Source organism: Arachis ipaensis, chromosome B02, assembly GCF_000816755.2.
Source record: "Arachis ipaensis cultivar K30076 chromosome B02, Araip1.1, whole genome shotgun sequence".
Lineage (NCBI taxonomy): Eukaryota > Viridiplantae > Streptophyta > Magnoliopsida > Fabales > Fabaceae > Arachis > Arachis ipaensis.
Window position 1 is genome coordinate 12,027,914 of NC_029786.2, and position 944 is coordinate 12,028,857.

Consider the following 944-nt stretch of genomic DNA (forward strand, 5'->3'; position numbering starts at 1 on the left):
GCAGACGTAACAGAAAAATGTTTTACGTTTGAGATTTATCTCACATTTACCGTCGAATTTACTGGCGAAAAAATTCGACGGTAAGGTGTTCGTCATTGCCTAGCTAAATGATACGTTTCACTAAATCCTGTTACCGTCTGAAAAAAATATGATAATAAATTCGATGCTAATAAAATTCATTTTTGCGCTTTTATTTGTCGTTAGAATTTTAAATCTGACGGTAATTTATTTAAAAGACAAATTTTTATTTGTAACTATCGAAAAATTTACTGCTAAATTTATCGATAATATTCGTCGTTAAATCTGATGATATTCAGCATATTTTTTATTTATTTATTTATTTTTTTTTGTGTTCATGACATTTGAGTATAGATATTTATTTAAAGAATACATGGGAGCTTGAGTGAGATGAGAGGAAGCAGTTGGTGCTGTAATCCACCTTTTGAGAATTTTGCACATCAAAGGCAACTATAAAGTTAGTGTTTAGATAACCAACTTTGATTATTGTACAATTTAGCTACAATAATTTTATTGCTAAAATTATCTGATTTTTCATGTTGATTGTTGGTTACTTCTACTGAAATAACATTCCATTTTAAAGATATTGTTTATTTTACTAGAATAATTATGAAAATAATTTAGTTTATATTCATTGTTTTTCTCAATTATAAGGAATTGGGAGGGAGTGGTAAAATAAATGAATTAATTAAATAAAAAGGGGGTAAGAAGTTATGTCATGAGAATAATTTTATTAAATAATATAGTGCATAAATGACTTTATTGATATCTTAATCAACTAACCAATCTCTATCTCCAAATTCTTTTATTTTGACAACAATCTATGTCGCCTCTGTTTGAATAAGGGAGTGACAAATATTAAAATAGAGTGTTAATTATTGACTTAGTTATGTATATTAGATTTTAGTTATGTCAGTTAGACTTGC